At 38.6% G+C, this 22828-nt stretch overlaps 1 protein-coding gene across 4 annotated transcripts in view; it reads right to left on the bottom strand.

Annotated features, from left to right (window-relative positions):
* LOC146385236 (zeta-sarcoglycan-like) overlaps positions 1-22828 on the bottom strand; it is a 362624-nt gene that overhangs the window by 314435 nt on the left and 25361 nt on the right. The window contains exon 2 of one of the 4 annotated variants that reach the window (XM_084930860.1): positions 21466-21589. The exons of the other annotated variants lie outside the window; for them this stretch is intronic. The gene's annotated coding sequence lies outside the window, so the exon portion shown is untranslated. The remainder of the gene's footprint in view (positions 1-21465; positions 21590-22828) is intronic. 4 annotated transcript variants of the gene reach the window in all.

The raw sequence follows: 22828 nt of genomic DNA on the forward strand, positions 1-22828 counted from the left end.
AATAATTATGCACACCTGATATAGGGTGTTGATGTCATTAGACCACACCCCTTCTCATTACAGCGATGCACATCACCTAATATGCTTAATTGGTAGTAGGCTTTCGAGCCTATACAGCTTGGAGTAAGACAACATGCATGAAGAGGATGATGTGGACAAAATACTCATTTGCCTAATAATTCTGCACTCCCTGTACATTGGCTGCCCACAAATAGCCCATCCACTTTTTACAACTGCACAAACTTCAGGCGACACATTAAGACATCTGAATTTGACTCTAGGAAGCTATATCTCAAGTTCTCTTCCAGGAAGCCTTGATGCATTGATTTTCATTTTCAGCTTAAGAAACCAATATGTACATTTTCTGGGAGGCAAACCTGGAGGATATTCAGAGCAACACCCTCAAATTCCACCATGGCCAGTGAGGAAATGTTCATTGTGAAATCCTTTAAGTCTGATCCTCTGCCCGGTGCACTGTGTCAACTGGAAGCTTCCAAACTCAAATGATGCCAGGCTTAAATTCCCAAAGGTTGACACAGATACTCTTCCTCATGTAGTGCATTTAATTAGTGTTAAATGAGAAAGTGTTAGAGAACACAACCGTCAGCAAATCACTAAACTGCTCTCCTATAGTGTTCTTCTTTTTTTCCCTGAAAACACTGTTTGGATGACGTCTCTATCTTTAGATACAGAAGCATTTCAAAAGCGGCTCAAATAACAAATACAAACACCAAAAACATGACTTTTAAAAAAGCCACTAGCATATCCATCAGTAGTTTGGGGTTTTTTTTTGGTAATTTGTGCTACCAGACAAAAACATGAAAGTAGTTGTGTTAAAATTGATCCATAGTCTTGTATAAACAATATTTATCAGAGAATATTTTAATGTAAAAATTTGTATCCTTATGCCTTTTTGCTGAAACATACATAACATATAACACATACAGCATATACAAGAGTCAAATTTCCCACTAATGCAAATATGGTGATACTGAGGCTTAACTTAGAACTTAGCATAAGACTTCTTAAGACTTATTAAACAGATAAGTCATTGCCCATTTCTGTATAGCAATAAATCATTATGTTGACTATAACTAAAATCTGGGGAACCTCAAATCAGTTAGAGGCTGCATGAAAGGAAGTAAATCTTGTCAAGTCTTGTTTTTTCAGCATATTTATTTAAACGTGTTATTTTATCTACCTATTACAAGGATGTAAACACTCTTGACCTAATGTGTTCTTTTTATCTTATCTCCTGCTGTTGCTGCAGTAACAGTTTTCCCACGGGAATCATTTAAGTATCATCAGATAACTGTCAGACATATTAGAGACACTCGGTGTCTAAAGAGGCCCTCGTGGAATGATGAACTAAAGGGCTGCTATTTTCTTAAAAGTGGCCTTTAATGGAAGGCTTTGCTCTTTGTCCTGGGAACATCTATGGCAGGTCTTGATAAATGAGCCACTTGTGATGTACTCGAATGTTTTAATCCAGGCACAAAAGAGGCCTCTGAAGAAGGACATACCTCTATCAACAAAGGATGAAGACGTTTCTGGCACTTTACATTGGACATATAAGTCAAACAAGGCGAAGGACAAAAGGAGTGAGAGGGAGGACCAGGATGGGAGGCATTAGAGGAGAAAAAGAGATGAGTGTGAGGATAGCAGATTAGACAGCTTAAGGTTTTAAGACAGGAGTCTGAGGAGGTGGGGTCATCTCAGGAGTTCGGTGGGGAAAGAAGAAAAAGGAGAGCAAGAGTAAGGGCAGAGAAGAGTGTGAACGGGAATCTATTATGGCATTCAGTAAGCTTACTCTCTTCACTCCTGCCTCTTGGGCTCAATACCATGTCTCCTGACCCACGCACACGTACGTGCGCACCTACAGACACACTGCCATATTGTAACTTTCCCTGAGAATTCACTACACCAATTCTCTGTATTGATTTTGATGGAGATGCTGAGCTGCTGCTGAGAGAGTCTCACTTTAGACCAAGCAGACCTAAGCTTTAACACAGACAGACTTGCCCAGCCACGCTCTGTGTGAGCAGGTATGTGTCAAGAAAAACAGACAAGGCAAGAAGAGAAAAAAAGGCTGTATGGCTCGTGCCACGTGTGTGCCATGTCAGTACATTTGGGTGTTTGTGTGGTTATATTGTGTTATTGTTTCTGTTGCCTTTTTTATTTTTTGTTTGTTTTTTTGTATTAAAGTAGACATGAGACCCAAAAGTGTGTCTGAGTGAAGTCAGTGCCATTTAAACAGGCAGATGTAACATTTCATACAGGGCAAAGAGGGACACAAACACAGAGACATTTGCAGGCCTTACATATACAAGCAGGCATAAGACAGAAGTATTTGCAAATTTACAAATGTGACATTAGAGATGAGAGTGAGGAATAAATGGAAGTAGCTATAAACCAGAACTGATATACCAGTGAAGGCAGCATAAAAATAACTTTCACACAATCATGTTATTGAGTAGATAACTTCTATTCTGGGATATTTAAAAGAAAGAAAATAAAAGCATTGCTTGAAGCAATTGAAGAGTGCAGCATATTCATCCATCACTTTCTCCAGCTGTGATGTGCTTAGACATCTGAGGTTTCTACCTAATGGGCTGCTAAATAATGCACATGCGTGTGTTCATTGGTTTCTACAACATATACCAGATTTTGCAAGCTAAACTTGAACTCATTCATGTGTAAAATTAAACATTTCTAGAGAGGATAAGCATTAAGATTGTGCAATGTTACATTATATATAATATAGCCGTATTCAACAAACTCGCATAAAAAGTGATTTCAAGCAAGGATAAGCTGAGAACTCATTCGCCAGCATGGTTTTACTTAGGGTCATCTACACTAAAAAACAGTAAGAACAAATAACTCCCAAGAACTTGTAGTCTTGCAACAACTATAATGCAATTTCTTTAAGAATATTTTTTCTTTTTAGGCTGCATGAGGCAGAATATATAATCTGCACTGGTTAACTGGCCCGTCGTCTTTTCTCCTCAGGGCCAAGCAAGTCACAAAGCACTAACCCCGAAATCTCAACAAATTTGCAGCTTGACAAAACACATAAGCTTACCTTCTCTCTAAGGGCAAGGTTGCTTCTTCATGCTACATGTGTCAAAATGATACAGCACACAAATGGATTCATAACTGCTTAAACACATTCATTCCCATGCAAAAACACGTACACTCTCCCCTGACCTTTTCTCTAGGCCTTTCTCCAAGCATTTCTTTGAGATACACACAGTCCATCACAATGACTACAAATACCTACAAATAGAAAGAGAATGCTGACCGTAGACCTCCTCACTTACACAAGTATAATATGAGCCATTTTTTATCACGTGTGCGTTTTGATATTGGCTCAGGATTTACTCACGCACATACACGAGTACCATATGGTTGCACAGTGAAGTCAGGTGTTACAATGAGTTACATCAGACAGGTGAGCCAAGACAGTGAGCCAGCTGGCCTGAAAACAAGCTCTGACTTCATACTATTAGAAGGTATAAAACAGTAAACAGAATTTCACATGTAATGTCAGCCCAGAAAATGGATATTTATCAACATCCACATAGCTTTTAAGTTTTCATTAATAGAAATGATATATATACAAAAGATTTAAAAGATTATAGACGTTACTGGCATAAGGAACTTCAAGTGATTAAGGTGAACAACAGCTCAAAGTGGTGGATGAACTTTATGTGGCCTCTAAAATGTTTTATTATTTTAGTTCACCATCTGTTTTTGCTGTGTGGTTGTTTTTTCCCCAACACCTGACCTGATCCTTGAGCAGATCAAAATACAGAACCTCTTCTTCTAACTTCTCTTTCCCATATGAAGACACTTTTCAGTAACCTCTTCCTGTCACACTGTAGGATTTCAAGCGGTAAAATAAATAGCACAGTTGACCCCATTAAGACTGACTCAGTGGCAGTATTGAACAATCAGTATGAGGCTATATGACACGTGATAAAAGGAAAAGGGATCTGTCAATATATTATAAAAAAAATATGCTTTAACTTTTTACAAAATCTTTCAACAAAAAGATTAGGTAAAAAGACATTGTGTCAGCTTGGGTGGGTGACATATATTATGGAGGAAGAGAACAATTTGTCCTCAAAGTTGATGTGTAAGAAGCAGAAAAAACGGACAAGCATAAGGTCCAAAACTGCAGCTCATGTGGGGTGTTCCCAGTTTGCAGTGGTCTAACAAAGAAACAGTGGTGAACCAGCGACAGGGTCATGAGTGGCCAAGGCGCAGTAGTGTAGGTGGGAAGCAAAGTCTGGCTTGTGTGGTGTAATGCAACAGACAAGCTACTGAAGCTCAAATCACCATAAAGGTTAATTCTGATGGAAAGATGTGAGAATACACATTTGTAAGCTGCAGATCAATGAGGGTGCCCATGCTGACCCCTGTCCACTGGTGGATGCACGAGCAATGGGCACGTGAGCATCACTCACGGAAACTGGAAAGAGGAATGGAAGAAGGTGCCCTAGTCTGACATTTACATTTTCATTTTGCATCATGTAGATGATGTGTGTTTTTGTGGCGCTTTTCTGAAGAACACATGGCACCAAAACGACTATGGAAAGAGGCCAAGCAGGTAGACAGTGTTATACTTTGGCCAATGTTCTGCTGGGAAAGCTTTGGTCTTGGCATCCATGTGGATATTACTTTGACACGCACCACGTACCTAAGTATTGCTCTTTCATGGAAACCACATTCGCTGACGACTGTGGCCTCTTTCAGCAGGATAATATGCCACAAAGCAAAAATGGTTCCGAAATGGTTTGAGGAGCACAACAACAAGTTTGAGGTGTTGACATGGCCTCCAAATTACCCATATCTAAATCTGGTCAAGCAGGAAGGAAAGTTGCATGGAGCGTCCACCTCACGACTTTCAAAAAATTTAAATTAAAACTAAGGGACCACAGTGTTTCCATAGAGCTAAATCATCATGACTGTAGACTCCCCTCCTTCTCTGTTAGTATGTCATGATTCAGCTAGCCACCTTGAAACAAGTGAGGAAGTATGAGTTGACAAGTGAGACATGCTGCATTGATCCTAACAGTCAATGGATGTCCCCTATTGCATCTGGGACAACAGATCATATGTCCTCACTTTAGTCTCAAAGGGGCCAATGGGCCTCTAAAGAGCCAGGTATCAATAAAGTCATAAGGAGGCCTCTGGGTAAATGAGTCTAGTGTTCATTAGTTAAATGGCCTCTTAATGCGTCACCTGCAATTGTATTGGTTGAACATCAGCAAGGAGCTCAAAAATCACAGTTCAGGTGTGTGGGCACTTAGTCTGATTTTACCCCATTAGTTAGAAAGATACAAGCAGTGATAGAGAAAGATTTTGCACACAGGGTGATGACAGAAAAAATGTCTTACTGCATTACTCTGTCTATTAACAACAAACACACACTAACAGGCATGCACACACACACACACACACACACACACACAAAGCAAAACTGCTGGCTTGAGACCGATAACAATGACAATGAACATCTGCATTTCCCTGCCTATATTTACTGTGTGTGTGTGTGTGTGTGTGTGTGTGTGTGTGTGTGTGTGTGTGTGTGTATACATATATACATACATACAGATAGATAGATAGATAGATAGATAGATCTGTGATATACATGTATCAAAGGGACTATATATAGTCCCTGTGATGAGTGTACATACTGTATTTCTTTTTGTGCAATGTGTGTGTCTGTAGTCCCAGTTTAACTGGCTGTGGTGTTTTATTCCATTTGAAGCTGTTTATGCTGCCTGCTTAAAGTTTGATGAGACCTCTAAATGAACACAGTTAGGAATTCTGAGAGAGACGCAATGCGGAAAATACATCAAGTCTGTGTGTGTATTTGTGTGTCTAACACACTGAACATAGTATTTTTATTAGTATGGGATGAGTTCACATATGTATTTGGTAAAGAGCCAAGTATCATTTCTTGTACTGTATGTAACTGTAAATAGTGTGTTTGTGCATGTCTGCGTATGGTGATGCCGGAAATGAGAGTGTGTGAGATTGGCATGTAATTATCAGTGTGTCAGCTCAGTGATACTCCTCTGGGTCATTCATCCTCTGACTGTCATCACTCTACACACTCTTGGACTATGCTATCCTTCAAAGTAGTGTGTGTGTGTGTGTGTGTGTGTGTGTGTGTGTGTGTGTGTGTGTGTGTGTGTGTGTGTGTGTGTGATACATGCCTCAACTCTTAAATTGCAGTTGGACACAGGAAGTGCAGTTACCCTTAAGAGGAAAAGAAAACATTCTGGAGTGATTTGTGGTGGTTCATCCACTAAGTTGGGTGCAAAATGTATCCTGTAGCTGTTCTTATCTCATTTAATTATGCAATAAACCAAATTATTCTAAAATATAATGATAATCTGAGATTGATCTGAGAGTGTTGAATGATCCTGCACCTGTCCAATTTGGGGTTTTTTATTACACGGGATTAGATATACCCTCCCCTTCGTCGAGGCTTTCCTTGCTAACATGCTAAAGGAGTTATTAAAATGTTTTCACTCTATACTCCCCTTCATCACATAGGTTGGACAATTTGTTAACAGGAAACCTACAATGATAAATCACAGACTGCTCACTTACTTGCTAATGCTAGCTGTGTTTCCACACCATGTAAGATTGTAACTGATCTCATAGCAGATAAAACAGAGCTAGTGACAGCTTGTCTAGCATGCTAGTCACCCATCAGTTTGTTGTCAAAGACTGGAAGTTTATCCTCAAACAACCAGATAAAGCTACTGGCCTCTCAGATTGACATATTCAAGCCACTTGTTGATGAAACATATACCACAACGCTGGCCCTGTACAGATTTCAGTGTCTCTTTGTAAAGCAATAGCTAACAGAGACAGAGACAATAGCTAACTGCAGTGACAAGATGGCAGTAATTTACAGAACGGGGAGAGACTGCTTTCACTTTGATATATCTTAATTAGTGCTGTCAGCGTTAATCTTGTTAAAATGACGTTAACGCCATAACCGTATTAATGCGGCAACTCTCCGTTGGCGAGTTAGCGCAGATTGCCCCTTACGTGGGGCTGCACGGCACTAACCCGTTAATGAGCTAATCGTGGTAAAGCGTTAACGCCGTGCAGCCCTGCGCTAACTTGCTAAAAAAGATTTGCCACATTGATGCAGTTCTGGCTTTAACGTCATTTTAACGAGATTAACGCTAACAACACTAATCCTAATGGATTTTTATTTTTTCGTTTCACTAGACAAGCACTGTTTGCATTGCTTGACTTGACAGAATGCTATTGCGTTAACCTTAATTTAGGATATAAAAGATGTGGGGGAAATGAAATAACAAAATCGGCATAAACTGTAAAACTAAAGTTGATGAAATTGGAAGTAGCTCAGAAGTCTCATTTTTAGACAAATGAAACCAAAAATGGCTGTGAGAATGAATGCCATATTTTTTTAATACTATTTTCAAGCAATGCTGCACTTCCAAAAGCACCAGTTATTACTACTCCATTCTTAAAATCTTCATTATCACAAATAATAAGTTTCTATAACACTGAGTCATATCCGTCAGCAATAAATGTTAAGTGTGTGATTTCATTGGTATACTCCAGCCCCTAAATAATAGCGATTTATAAATAATTTAAGTCCATTGTCAGAGGATACACAATTCTAGCTGAGTAGACATACTACAGTATATATTGCCTGAGCCACTCTTTGGAAAGCTGACAGTCTCTTCCCGTTTTCATCCTGTGTGTACTGCTTCTTTGCACTGAATATTATTTGGAGGCCGAGTCACACTCAATGCTGTTCATGTAGTATCGAAGTAGGATTCAGTAAGCTTGCAATATTCGTGCTAGGAAAACAAGCCAGAACCCTTTCCCCACATGATAGAATCTAAAATACTTACTCCTTAGATATAAAGGAAAGCCACCAAAAACAGTGAGTGTGCAGTATTTGTGATAACAAAGACTGTCCTGTTTTTTGTGCAACTCAGCCATAAGCATTGGTCAGTAAATCAACATCTCTAATTCTCAATATGATGACTGTGAGAATGTTATAGAGGTACATTAATATTTGAAATGTATTGGCAAACATTGCAGGGAATCAGCTCCTCTGTTGCTGACGCATGTGAAATATAGTACCATTCAGTAGACAGTTGGGTGATTACCAAGTACACAAAACAGAGTTGTTTTATTTTACCACTCTAAGTATATCAGTTGCTACAAACATTTTATTTGTGTTATGAATAGCTTACAATTGTTAATAAAATGTGTAATTACACTGTAATTCTAGCTCACACAGATGGATGACAATAATAAAAATCTTGCAATATTTCATAATATTACCCTCACAGTTGCAGTCATTGTGATGTATGTTTTATATACCGAACATTCAACCAGCTTGCATGCTATCATGCTTTGTGAACCATGAAGAAGAAGTAATTACATAAAACTAAATGGAGTCAGATCTTTATTGTTAACTTCGAAGAATCCCTGTGGACACATTGAAAAGATGAATGGATTTACTGAGCGTCAAACAAGTGTTTTTAGATCTGTGGGAACCCCATCAGGCATCATGAAAAATAAATACCAAGCAATGAGGCAGAAATGGAACAAACTGCTTTTCCATGTTGATATCAGACATTACAGCGGCAGAGAAAGCTGTTTTTTTGTCTTGTTAAGTTAATGTACTGTCACGCTCTGTGAACAAGTAAAACTACCTGAGATTTTAAAAAATGGTCTATTACAAACTAAAGTAGCAATAAAAAATATGGCAGCTTAGTTGAATATCTTAATTTGCATTTATGAAAATAACTTTCTGGCAGAAAAAATGCAACTCTAGTCGCTGAACACAGGCAAAAAAAAGAGAAAGGCAATCACTTTTTATTCTTATACATCATCATTTTTAAAGGTGGTGCATTAACTGGTGTTTAAAATGTCTATTAGTCATACAAAGCAAGATTGTTATCATGCTCAATGAATAGTAAAAGCACAACTCAGCAGAAACGCAGCAAAGGAAAGAGTCAGTTATTTAACTTTATGGTCCTAATGTCTGATTAACTTTTGGAGTTTGCAATGCATGTGCTTCAAAAATGGCTATAATCATAACTGAAAATTTGTAATCATATATTGAGTACAAATTTTCAGTTATGATTATAGCCAGTTTTGAAGCACATACAGCAGGTACCTATATGGTACCTGCTGGTGTGGTCTGCTTATATCATCTAACCTTGAGGCGACTTTTGTTGTGATTTGGCGCTATATAAATAAAATTGAATTGAATTGAATCTAACAACTTTTCAATTTTGTTGGTTTGACAGTTGGCGTTTTTGATATATGAAATACATTATTACATTACATTATCTGCTTCTCCGCCATAACCTGTGAACCTACAGAATTTTAACTTGAAAGTCTGCATTACCAGAAAAAAGTGCTGACAAATTATGTAATTCTGTCTCTTCTATGCAGTTTCTTTCACTTATCCAATTCAGGTTCACCACCAGGCTGGAGTATTGAAGCTGTCATATCCTCCTGAGAACCAAGAAAGAAAAAGTATCTTTCAGTTTAACTTTCTTTGTGATTTGTCTCTCCAGTACAGAGGACATAATGAATAGGCTGGGTCTCAGGAGAAGTGGGGTACACACTGAACAGGTCGCTAGTCTGTCACAGAACTTGACCGCAAGATTAGAAAGGAATGATCGCAGTTCTGATGTTCCCACTCACAGTCACAAACCCCTTCACTGGATGGGGGTGACTGTCCGAGACCAACCAACTATCCAAAGTACTATGGTAGAACTATGTTCAGACAGGATTCTGACGCATCCAGTATGCTGCATTGAGGCATTCAGTGATAATAACACAGTTGTGCTGTGCTAGCTGTACATTATTGGTTCCTCAGCCAAGCACATCACTTAATGTTTGAACCTGCAGTTTGACTGGTCCTGGGCAGCATTGCTATTGCAACAACACATCATCTGTAAAACAAATCAGGTTAACCGTGGTCTTAAAAAAAAGCCAAATCAAAAGCTGCAATACATAACAAAATGCCATCCTGTGTTGTTTCTAGAGTGCATGGATACATTTTTGCATTTACTTCAGCGGACCTTTTAAGGAACATTTATTCTTTATTTTTCCAATTTATTGTTCTTTTCCACGTCTGTCAGCATATAGTAGAAACAACAGTGGTGATCACATTAATCTGTGTTTAGCTGATAATATCTACCTCATGATGATATTTCTCCAGATGCTTCAGTCCTTGAACATGCACTTCTTACAAAAGTTCAGTGTCCGTGCATGCCTGCATTATTACTGTCTCTTTACCTAAGTGATTTACAAAGCACTTAACAGCGTTTGCCTTTCCTTCAGTGATCCACACAAAACCTTGCAAATGCAAGGTACTTGCCTGCCATTGGGGGCAACTTGAGATTCCATGTCTTGCCGGGTCAGGACACAAGAACTTCAGCATCACAAAGTTGCTGCACATTTGTTGGTTGCACATCCATGACTCAAATCTCCTTTTCCACGACATCCCAAAGATGCTCTATTGGGTTGAGATCTGTGGAGCCCATCTGAGTACAGAGAACTAAAGAAACCAGTTTGAACTGACTTGAGCTTTGTGAGAATCCACACCATTACACCAACAGCAACAGCCTGAAGCGCTGATACATGGCAGGATGAATCCATGATTTCATGTTGCTTATGTCAAATTCTGACCCCACCATCCAAATGTAACATCAGAAACATCAGACTAGTTAATGCTTTTCCAAGCTTCCATTATGTCATTTTGGTGAGCTCATGCAAACTGTAGTCTCAGTTTTCTGTTCTTAGTTGACAGAAGTGGTACCCAGTCTGCTGCTGGAGTCCATCTGCTTTAAGATTTGCTGTGCTATGCATTGAGAGATGGTCTTCTGCATACCTGAGTTGTAACAAGTATTTGAGTTGCTGTTGCCTTCCTGTCAACTTGAAGAAGTCTGGCTATTCTCTTCTGACATCGGGCATCAATAAGGCATTTTCTTCCAGAGAACTGTCATTCTCTGTAAACCCTAGAGATGGATGTGCATCCCACATTCAGAGTCACTTAAAAGTTAAATCACTGTCTTTCTCTCTCTCTGTCACTCACCCATACAGATATATATTGACTTCACCACTTAGACATTGAAAATAACGTGAAAAAGAAAATATAAGTTGTTGTTTGCTTCATTACAGTGGTGACGATAGTGAGATGACATTCACTGAAGTTCTCTTTTACTCATGTAAAGTACATGTGACCACCCAAATCTGCAGTACTGCAGTCAAAGCATGAATAGACACCAGTACAATGTTATATAGAGCAGCTACTTCCAAAAAAATGTAATTTTCTTTGCAGAATGACTTTTTAACAAAGGAAAATAAAGCATACTAATTCTTTTCCCACATGGCCATTAACACTCTTGGACGGAAGATGTTAGCTTAGCGGTGTATACTAATTATCTGTTGGAGAGCTGTGTATGTCAAACTGATGGCGATCGATAAAAAGCAAAAGGGGAAAACAGTTCTGGCAGAGATAACTGTTACTGCAAAGCAACAGAATGTAACCATATACACAGAGACACACAAACATGCAGAGGGAGAAGGAGAGACAGATGTGCACATGTACACAGACACAAACACACAGCATCCCTTTTTCTTGACTCATTTCCTTGAGTCTTAGCCATAATTACTTTCAATGCTAACCTAAACTTTACTTTGACTATGAACCAAGTTTTAACCTTGAGATTTTACAATTTACATTAGTCACAATGTTACTGTCATATACTTAAAACAAGTATTTATGATGAGCATATATAAACAGCAATACCTTTAATATAATCAACAACAACAGGCCAAACTGTTTTATTAAAGTTTATATTTACATTGCATAATGTAGAAAAACTTGGTGTGAAAAGACAGATGACAAAAAAATGATTGATGAGATTTAAATAAACAGGTGGAGAACAATAGAGGAAGCACGGTCAGGTAATGCACAAACATGCTCTTTCTTCTCTGCCCACAGTCCCGTCTCTCTGCTCTCATCTGTACCTCTTCTCCCTCTCAATTAGTTCTACTGCTGCAGCTGTTTTCTCGTAGTTCATGCAAAAGTCACTCTCGCCCTTCATACTGTATCCTCTCTTTATTTCTTGATCCTCATGTCTTCTCATCAATTCTCTTGCTCATCTCTTCAGCTCTCCCTTCCTCTCCTATCTCTTTCTCCCTTGTCATCTCCTTTCATGTCTCCTTTCCTCTACTTCTCCCTTCACCTCTTCAATGAACGGCAAGCGTGGAAGGGAGGTTTATGCCTGACCATTTTTAGTCAGATTATTATCCTCCTGATTTATCGCCTTATGTATTAAAATGAATTTAACATACATATGTGTACCTAAATTTCTGTAATGGTCAATGAGAAAACATTGATTACTTTGAAACTGAGTAAGCAGACAGCTTAATTTTGGCAGACAACATTGAGTATGCAATTAATATGATTTAGTGCAAAAAGACAGCATCGCTTAAAAAAAATCTAAATAGCAGCGTGTGTCACTGCTTGGTTGTCATTTTAAAATTGTATGCATTGTTAATAAATGATGATTTGAATTTAAATTGATATTTACCCATATAACCATACATACATGCCGTGTTGGGGAGTAACAGAATACATGTACCGGCGTTACGTATTTAAAATACAAAAAATGAGTAACTGCATTCCGTTACAGTTACCGCTTAAATAGTTGATAATTCGAACTCAGTTACTTTGTTGAAATAAATTGATTACATGGCGGTCATTTCCTCTTTCATATGTTAGGCTATCCACACTCTAATTTTGGTAATTCCATGCATTACCGGAAACCGAAAACAAACACGCAATAAGAGGCTCTAATGTAAGTGTCCTGTTAATGTTGGTGGTGTCAGTTCATCGGCGTAACTTTGTGCTGAACATTGGGGGGGGTCAGAATCTCTATCTTCTTCTTCTCTTCTTGTCCTTTAGTGGGCGACCAGCGGCGGTGGTCGGCCGCGCAACCAGTGCGCTGCTGTAGGTGCCGCAGGTTCTCTTGCTTGACCAACGATTATCTTCCATGCTTTTCGATCTAAGGCGATGGTTCTTGCCCGCTCGAGGTCAAGTCGAAGGGCTTTCAAATCATCCTGGATTTGTTTCATCCATGTCTTTTTTGGTGCATTTCGATGCACCCTCAGTTGGGATTCCATTGGTTTCGAGCCAAGTTTCCCTGATTTATCGGTTCTGGTCGCCTCGGCAGGGCGACCACCCTCCTCCTTTTAAAGCCGGGCTTGGGACCGTCCTTGGCGGAGTTTAATCTCTATCTAAAAAAATAAATAAATCTGGGTAAATTCCCAGATGAATAAACATGAAACTATTTTGCTGGTAATACCTGTATGCAAGATAATTCAAAATTTTATTGGGGGGGGTTATATTGGTTGGGTCTGATTACTGAGAGGGGGGGGGCATAAACCCCCTGGAAATTACGCCCCTGTGTCAGTTACACAATGGACCCGGAGCCTGCACAACAGAGCCAGCAGTGCACAGGCAGGAATGCATTTCTTACTTGGAAATTCCGACACCACTTCAAATTTAAAGCAGAAGGGGACGGGCAAAATCTGACCGTTCAATGCAAAACAACCAGCAACCAAGCTGCAGTCGGCATCAAAAGACTCCACCTCCAACCTAAATAAACATCTGGAAGTAAGTTCTTTTTTAAAAGCTAACATTAGCCTATTGCAACTACCTTGTTTTAGTTTTGGCAGCTACCTGGGTTATGTGCCACTTCAGTATCTTCGATGTACTATTGCTGTTCGATTTATTACTATTACTGAAGGCTGCATTACAACCTGCTAGCTGCAAATAATCATGTGCAGTTCTGAAAGCAGACAGAAAGAAAACATATTACTGATACAGAAATAGTTTTCTATACGAGATCACTGCAAAAAGTGTAGCCTTACCTAATGCCCACTCTACTGTTACTCATTTTATATTAAGATTTAAAAATCTAGTAGGTATTGCTTTTAGAACTGTACATGACTATTTGCAGTTAGCAGGTTGTTTATGCTATCCATAAAGTCTAACAGCCTGGTCTATTAACTAACCTCAGCTAACGCTAGCTAACAATGTTAGCTTGGTGGCGAGTAGCCTTCAGTAATAGTAATAAATCACACAGCAATAGTACATTCATGTAGTTGTAAAAAGCATGACAATATATCAAGAAATCCAAGGTATTCAGAATACGTTACTCAGATTGAGTGATTTAACAGAATACGTTACAAACTACATTTTGGGCCATGTATTCTGTAATCTGTAGTGGAATACATTTAAAAGTAACCTTTCCAACACTGCATACATGCATCACAGATTGAGGATTGCACAGGGTTTTTGATATTGGGTTGGTTCATATTGACAAAGGCTGTAGATAGAAGTAGTGTAATTCATCAAAAAATTAAGAACCCACCCACTGAGTTCATTTACTTGCATGACATTAAAAAAATGCATTCCACCCTACAGGACCACAAAATAACAAAAACCGGTCTTGTATATTTTTACAGTGTGTGTGAAAACCTTCCTAAAATCACTTTTCTTACTCGTCTGTTCTTTTCCCCTTCATCTAATGTCATCTCCTCTTCCAATCTTGTCTTTTCACCCTCATCACTGCTTCCCCAGTATGCTCTTTTACTTCAATAGAAGGACAGTAAAAAGGCAAAATTCTAGATGGCCTTTGATGTGCTGGCCAGGTCTGGCTATCTGCTCTCAAAGTAAAACGGGAACGGGATTGGGAATAAGGAGGAGAGTTATCACTTGTTCGTTACTCCCTTCAATTTAAGTCGAGATATGAGCATTGCTGGCCTAAGACCATACTTCTGACTTATTTCACTGACTCCTGCTTCCTTCCTTTCTCACTTTTATTCAGCGATCCTCTCATCCGGGCTGTACAATCGATCGAGTAGTTCTTACTGCAGATCTTGTTGATGTACTAAGACTCACTCTACTCATCAATAGAACCAATGATCACTAGGGAAGAGGAAGATCGAGTGAGACAAACAGAGGAGAAGCATTGCAATCCTCACATTTTCTGCAGCACACTCATGGTTTAAAAGAAGCTTAAATATAAGTAATTGCCTACTATGGCCCGAGTTACATTTAAATTTGCAATCGACTGACAACGATGTTGCACCCAGGCTATGATGGGTCTTTTTAACTGGTCCCTAAAGTCAGAAGAGGAAAATATAGTGCAGTCATTATGTATCTGTGGTGCTGAACTAATAGATGTGATGTAGAAATATGACAGTTAAAGAGCTTTGTAACATTTACTCAGCGATCAAAATCAAGAGGAAAGACATTATTTAAAATGCTAATTAAACAGATTGATAATTCTACCATTCACGATACAGTGTCTGTCCTGGTAGGATAGCATGTGTGAGCCTTAAAAGGGGCGATATTTCACTTTAAGTAAATCAATTCACTTATAAAAAAGTTACACTGGCAATGGCTGGAGTGGACTGTCTGTAGCTTCATTCAGCTGCCTATTTTTGGCGACAACTTTAGAGCCTTTAATATCCTCTGTAAAAAATATTCTTAATCGCTAACAGATTTAAAACACTGTTGCTCGTTAACCCTATAATTAACAATTGACACCCGAAAGTGTTATATCTATTAAAAAGTCAGCATGTTTAGGGTTAAACACTTCATAAGAGGGATGTTTCCCACTGAAAATAAGCTGATGGCCATGTTTGAGATAATATCATGACTATAGCATTTTTTTTTTTTTAATTTATTAACGTTTTAGTGAAAGCTCATACCGATGTCGCTAAACTTCATAGTACATAGTAGTAAATATTTGACTTTGGAGAGAAATAGAAAATAATTTCATGTATTGGAAGTTGCTGTCATTCCTCCATCATAGACTGTCATGCAGCACCTGCTCTTCATCTAAACTCGCTAATAACTTACTTTTATACTTTTAGTGGTCAGTGAATAACTATTCTCATAAGCAACTTGGCTTTCAAAATGAACTCCACAGCCATGTCACAATAAACTGTAAACAATAAAAGTGTCTTTCTCAATTCAATTCAATTCAATTCAATTCAATGTTATTTACCTGTCACTAAATCACAACAACACACTCAAAAAAATGAAATTGGGTGGTTGTTAAATTTACAAAATTCAAACTTGTAATGTGAACAAAATAATTTCATGTTTCTGTGGTGAACGTAATGAAATCCTGTAGGATCTGCATGAAATCCAGCAACTTAATTTATTCTTGTTGAGATGACATGATACAATCTAGTAAGAGTGGTTAGTTGCCTGGATTCACAAAATTCACAAGATCACACAAGAGTTCAAACCACAGGAAAATCACTGGGGTTAGAAGAGAAAGATAACCCTAAACACGCTACGTATATGCCTTACTGTGGTTTAACCTGTAAAGGACAAAAACGTACAGAAAATTCTATATAAAGCCTTGTAATCATAGTTTCCCTATTTTTTTGAAGTCTAGATTGACAGCTCAGTGGCACAGGGTTAGCACTGTTGCCTCGCAGCAAGAAGGTCTTGGGTTCAAATCTGCAATCTGGCCAAGTTTGCAGTGGGTTCTCTCTGGGTACTCTGGTTTCCTGCCACAGTTAAAGTCATGCAGTAATTGGGGTTAAGTTAATTGGTGTTTCTAAAATATCTGTGAACATGAGGGCAAATGGTTGTCTGTCTCTCTGTGATAAACTGGTGACCTGTCCAGTATTCTGACTCCCACCCTATCACATCTGGGATAGGTCCCAGCCTCACTGCAACCCTGGTAAAGATAAGAGGATGGATGGAGTGCAAGTTATTATAAATCCATTAACATTTTATGTTAACCAGACTCTAGACTTTGTTGAACACTCCAAAAAAATAACTCTTTAAATGAACTTAAAATGAATGGATTAATAAATGGATTTCTATTACGAATAAGCATGTTTTGTTGCACTAACGTAATTTGCATGGGTTGGATCAAATCAATTAAAATAAGTTGGACACAACTGTAGTAAAACAGTTGATTCATCATTAATTAATCACGTTAGTCCAACTCAAGTACATTAAGTTGGAATAACAGAATTGCATAATGCTAAAATAAAGCAATTTAATTACGTGGAAATTCTGTCCATGATTTTTTTTATGTTCATTCAAAGAGTTATTTTTTTGAGTGCAGTTGCCTCAAGGCACTTTATATTGTAAGGTAAAGACTCTACGCTTTCTGCTTCGGAACCAAGCCTACTACATATATAATGTGCAATACTGGTGTACACGCTCATGACTTACAAAATTATAATATAAAACTACATGTTTTAAAGCAGAAATGAACAAAAATTACACACAGAACAAATGTGCATATTTGTACAATGTATGTATGCTGAAAGGTAAAAAAGCTTTTGTGCGTTTTCTATTTTATGCTCAAAAGCTGCTATATGCACATTTGTTCAATGCTTTGTTTACTCGTACAGTTAATAACAAGAGATGATATGTGCATGTATGTCAAAAATCTGTTAATCTGCTTTGAAGCATCGAAGTGGCTCAACAGGTTTTGGAAACACATGCACATATGCAGAGCTCTGTATGTGTGTAAGAGAAAGTTTAACCAAAAGCACTTTCCCCAGTTTCCAGTTTAGAAAGAGATAGAAAGCCTACATCAATACTAAGAGTCAAAGTGCTGAGTGCCACATCACACGTGCACACACACACACACACAAATATGTGCATGCACAAACACACACATACATACACACGGCTCTGGATCTGTACACAGCATAGCGAGCTGTCACCAGTAGACTGTAAATAATAGGCTGAAGATGAAACCGTTTCCAAACAAAAGCTATATAGTTTGTGTGTGTGTGTGTGTGTGCTGGTGTTTGTGTTCTGTATGTCTGAATACCCTGTAGAGGCCCAGGCATTTGCCCAGTCCAATGCTCTTTCTTCCAGTCTGGCAGGCAGACAAGGGGAAGTGAAAGAGATAAGTTGAAAGGAGAAGTTCCTGGAGTCCTGTATGGCCAGGATATGGTCTGATTAAGATAGACGCTGACTGATTGCTATTTGGACACAGCTTACATCATCAAGTCAGTTCTCTGTCTGGGGTCAATTCAATCAATTTGAAATACAAATCAATTTAGGAGCAGCCAGGAAGAGATGAGATTTGCAAGCTATATTATGTATTATTAGTATGAAAGTTGGGCAACTGTGGAGTATGTGAGTCTGCACCCTTGCACCTATTTCTTTTATGACTGACAGTCAGTATAATGCTATAGTGATTCAGCTCTCAGACACCTAATATGGAAGTCTTATAAGGAGTCACAGCCTTCCCGAAGTGTCTCTGTTAGTCAGCGTATATGACTATACACTGCAAAATTTATGCGGCTATTACCTGATGATTTATGCATTTAAAATGCCTCCAAAATACTGTACGCATTTGTGCCATGATGTATAAGGTATGTTATACGTTATATGTACATGTTATATAATACAATAGGATATTATAAATACAACTAATATACTCATGCAAATGTACTCTTTTAACTTTTTAGCTAACAGTTTAAAGTTGTTCAGTCCTTAGAGCCACATGATCATCTGGGAGAAACTTAAAAATAATTACATTTGTAATGACACACAAACAGGAACAGCCCTGTTTGTTGTTTCAAACTCATCTAATTACCTCTAGCCTTACTCAGAGAAAAAATGTTCATGGAGAGCTTATTCTTCTTTAGACTTCTCCTTTAGGGGTCGCCACAGGGGAATATCTGCGCCCATCTCCCCCTATCCATAGCATCCTCTTTTGTCACACAAACCCTCTGTGTGTCGTCCTTCACTATCCATGAATCTTCTGTGTGGCGTTCCTCTTTTCCTCCTGCCTGGCAAAAAAGTTTATCTTTGAAAACCAAATGTTGTTGAGGATTTCTTTAGACAGACCGCATCAATTAATATCATTATTATAATAACTTGTGTTTCAATAGCAAATGACTAATATGTTATAATGCATGAAGTTTATGTAACTTTATTGAATGTTTTCTAACTTAACAGAACTACTGTCAGCAAGTGATTCAGATTAAGATTCATTCATGTAGTTAATTGGCATTTTTTGAAGGTAAAATACATAGTGGTGCTAACCACATGAAGTTATGTTCAAGGTTACTTGTGGGTCATTTAAAAGTAACAGACAATAATATGACAGATAATGATAGCAGAAAATAACATTGTTATGTTTAAAATCTTTACAGTAAAATATGTGCCTTCATTAATTTGTTGAATTGTATTTTCTTGTGTGGTGTAATCCCATATCAGTTCTTATTTCTTCTGATTGTCACAAATAAGAATCCATCAAATGAGCCATGTATTCTTTAAGCTGCACCTGCCTCTCTTTTGGGGCTGTAGAGGTCATATTACACAATTAAAAAGTAATATAACAATCATTGAATCATCACAGTTTTGTGTTTGCTGTAAAACAAAATCTATTTAACATGTATTTGTGTGGATTTTTTTTTTTTATGTTTGGAGGTTTTTTGGTTGGGTTGGGTTGGGGGTTATTAGGGTAAGATGCACAGTGCTGCTGGTGGTAGAAAGTCCTGCAGGTGATCTAACTAACAACATGCAAAATTTATGAACAGCCTTCATTTGAATAATGAACAAGGGCAAGCACAAATTAGCAGGTCACAAACAAGCAGACCTGATGAGAATATATTTAAGCTGGAAAAACGTATGAGGGCTGGTGCTGATTCACAATGATGCTGAATACTTAAGATGACCCACGAGGACTGACATAAACAGTAAATAATACGGAACTAAAACTAAAGAAGAAAAGATACCAAATAATGTGATAGGTGTGTGTGTGTGTCTCCGCACGTGTGTGTGTGTGTGTGTGTGTGTCTGTGTGTGTGTGTGTGTTTGGTAGAGTTATGATAAGTCTTGACGCAACAGTTTAAAGCCGTGTGTTGTTACCAGTAAAACTGTGGAAAGAACAAGGATGAGTAAGTGAACCCACGGGTGCTGTGTGGTCAGTGATGGGTGAAAGTCTATAATCTGCAACACATGCTGACACACAGAAGTACACATATATTGGCAAAACCACTTTCCTACATGTGGGTATCTCAACACACACACACACGAGAATATCAAATCTAACACTGAAAGAGCTGCAAAGCCACCATCAGGGGGGTTTGAGGAGTATCGGTGGCATGAGCCTTATGGCTGTGATGTTTCTTTTCCACTTTGTAGACTAAGGTTTAAATTGTAAACTGGTAATTATGTGAAAATGCATCTACATAATCCATTACTTACATTACTTTTTTTTTTTTTTAAAAAGCATCAAGGAATGTGCATCAAATTACTTTCTCCAGTATAACGACCCTAACAAGAGAGATGACAGGCTTGAAATTAAAATCGCAATTAACTGCTAACTCTTAGGGGTCAAGAAGTTAAGTAGTAAGGATTTTTACGAGTTTCCTAACTTATCTTAGTATTATTCTGGTGGTAGTGTGGCTGTGAGAAAACGTTATGTAAGATACACAATCGCACAATTACAAGATCAGAAATATATTCGCACATACAATGGGGACTTACATATGCATGTGGAGGTGTCATTATTTTAGGTGCATAGGAGAACAGCTGGACAGCGCATAAATGAAATTTTAATGTGTGTGTGTGCGTGTGTGTGTGTGTGTGTGTGTGTGTGTGTGTGTGTGTGTGTGTGTGTGTGTGTGTGTGTGTGTGTGTGTGCGTGTGTATCCTCCTCCAAAAGAAAGAAATGAATGCTGAGCTTCCACATCTTTCATTGGCTCAGACAAAAAAAATAAAATAAATATATAAAAAACCTAACTGAAGTCAAGTCACAGTACAGGAAAGAAAGCAACTGCATGAGAGAGGGCAAGAAAGAGAGAAAGAGAACATAGTAGTGTTACAAGGGCAAGGTATGAGGACATAGGCAATTCACTACTTATTCATCTGTTTTTCAGTTTGTGTCACAGGAATTTTTGTAACACAATGACACCATTGTGTTCAAGTGTTTCTGTGTGTGTGTGTGTGTGTGTGTGTGTGTGTGTGTGTGTAATCTGAAAAAGCAAGATGTCTAATACAAGTTCTACACATGTTTTAAGGGGACCTGAGAGGGTATTCTACAGCAATACCCATCACACATAAACAGGCAAAAAAGGCCGACTAATAGGAAATCAAATTGAAAAGATTAAATATAGCTTCTTTGTTTTAATGTTATAGGAGAAGTGCCTTGCTGCAGGGAGCATGGTGGCGTAGTGGCTAGTGGTGGCCTCAAAGCAAGAAGGTCTGGACTTTACTCCACCATCTGGCCAGGGCCTTTCTGTGTGGAGTTTGCATGTTCTCCCTGTGTTTGCATGAGTTCTCTCTGGGTACTCCCGCAGAACAAAGACATGCAATTAGTGGGGTTAGGTTAATCAGTGATTCTAAACACTTACATTGTGAGTGTGAATGGTTGTCTCTCTTTCTGTCTTAGCCCTGGATCAGATTGGTGACCTGTCCAGGGTGTAACCCAGCTCTCACCCTATGGTAGCTGGGATAGGCTCCAGCCACCTGGCGATCCTGATAAGGATAAATGGAAGAGAATAGATGGATGGAGTGCCTTGCTGCTAATTTCATAGAGGGAGGGGGAGATGAACTGTAAGGTAGGGTGTGGGATGGATAAAGAAGGAGAAGATGGAGATAGTGATAGAGGGACAAAGGAAGGTTTACGAGCAAATGTCAGAAGCTATGAAACAGCAATCAAAGGTGATTGATTTTAATTTACCATGGCTTTATTGCATACCTCCCCTGATCCCCAACTTCTATGAAGCGTGCCTGCTGCAGAGTGACTACTTCCTTCCAGTATAAAGAGAAGTCATTTTAACGAGATGTGGATTTCCTTTATCATTTGAAGCCACATCCTTCTTCATTACTCCTGAAATAGCACCCTGTGGATGCATTGAGCCTCTTTTCACAAACAAATTGATCCTTTTGTCATCAAATGCCTGAAATTAGTTTGACAATGCAGGAAAAGTGATGGAGGCATTGCCTGGGTTCTATTTCCTGTGACAAAACAGGACAAGACTACAGCTGCACTTGATAAGCTAGCAACCAGAAACAAAGGCATGCTGACACGCATTTCGTACAGCTAATTAAAAAGAAAGCATTTTATGATAAATGTACTCACCTCCTCATGGAGTACCGCTGAAGGAGTCTGAATTAATGTGTCTTCTAAAACAGCTCCTTACAGCCAGGAACCTTAGTCAGCAGCCGAGTTACACTATTCCCCCGTGTGCCTTTTTACACCACAGACTCAGCTGTCTTAATCAGGTGAAGGCCAGAGAGAAATGCAGCATCTGCCATGTCAAGCTACACTGCTTAATGAACATCAAGTTGGACCACATTGTGGCGACAGCACAATGTAGTTCACTACATCAAAATGGATATCACTCGCAGCATTTTAACATGGATGTCCTACTTTGCAATAAGAACTAAGACACAGATTCTCAATATGAGACTCAGGGTTTTTCGAAAAAGGGTCCAGTCATATTTGGCTGCCTGCAGGTTTTTCACAACTACCATCTTAAATGTTATGTAGCTGAAATACCGTCTAGATTACTGATGAAAAATGCCTTTAAAATTGCCTTTAATCTCAAGGCCAGATCAACGTGAGCTGGAGTATAGAGTTGGTTGCTTTGATTCAGGCACTGCAACAAAATTACCACTAAAAGTTGAAAAACCATAAATATGGATCATACCGAGTTAAGTACACATACTTGGAGGCTGTTTTTATGCTAACAATGTAAATGGTATATTTTA

Source organism: Perissodus microlepis, chromosome 6 (assembly GCF_051167445.1).
Source record: "Perissodus microlepis isolate ML-2025 ecotype Zambia chromosome 6, ASM5116744v1, whole genome shotgun sequence".
NCBI lineage: Eukaryota > Metazoa > Chordata > Actinopteri > Cichliformes > Cichlidae > Perissodus > Perissodus microlepis.